Raw genomic sequence first — 901 nt, forward strand, 5'->3', positions numbered from 1 at the left:
TATGGTGGATTTGGAGGGTTATTAGGTACTGAGTTTCTCCATGAACAGTTTGGGTGGTTTCACCATACCAGATTATAAGTATTGGAAAAGGGATCATTATCCGGTGTAGAAAAACTTTGAGCCACTTGACCTGTTCCTAAATAAATTCAGGGTATTGTGCAGCTGAAGGACAGCCCGTCACATAATGACTAAGGCTAGCACATAAGGCACATGCATCAGTCTGATTAGGGAAACTCATTGGGAAAGGGGACATAGAATGTTGTCCTACAGACATCAGGCAGTCTAATTTCTTAGACAACATGTCAACCTTAGCAGTCATCTCTATAGTTGGATTGATCTCATAGAGACCACCCTTCTTTGTTTATCCTATGTGTGGAATCTCAGTTCGAGAGGCTTAAGTATGATGTTGGGAATTCTCACTAAGGGTTTCAAAAAGATCCCATGCTTCAGTCTCATTCTTGTGCATAAATGTTCCACCACAAGAGGAGTCTACCATCTGCCTATATCGGTCATGGAGTCCTTCATAAAAACACTGGACTAACTGCCATATTGGGACAGCATGGTGGGGGCACTTCCTAAGTAATTCCTTAAGTCTTTCCCACGCTTCATGAAATTGTTCACCCTCTAATTGGGAGAAACTAGTAATGGCTCGTCTAAGGCTATTAGTCCGGCCAATGGGGAAGAGTTTTTTCAGAAATTCCTGCTGCATTCCCGCCCATGTAGAAATCCTAACTGAATCTAGAGAATGAAGTCAATGTTTGGCTTTATCCTTTAAGGAAAATGGGAACAGAAGCAACTTTAAAGTATCTTTAGAGAGGTTTTGGATTTTGACTGTAGAGCATACCTCTAAGAACTCATCAAGATGCTTGTAAGGCTCCTCATTAGCAAGTCCATAATAGGA

General features: G+C 41.4%; 1 non-coding gene across 1 annotated transcript; it reads left to right on the top strand.

The window, feature by feature from the left end:
- Positions 1-554: 554 nt before the first annotated feature.
- On the top strand, positions 555-661 carry LOC122660646. The gene has a single exon (XR_006332752.1). It is a non-coding gene; the product is annotated as a small nucleolar RNA R71 (small nucleolar RNA).
- The last annotated feature ends 240 nt before the right edge of the window (positions 662-901 follow it).

This window comes from Telopea speciosissima, chromosome 4 (assembly GCF_018873765.1).
Source record: "Telopea speciosissima isolate NSW1024214 ecotype Mountain lineage chromosome 4, Tspe_v1, whole genome shotgun sequence".
NCBI lineage: Eukaryota > Viridiplantae > Streptophyta > Magnoliopsida > Proteales > Proteaceae > Telopea > Telopea speciosissima.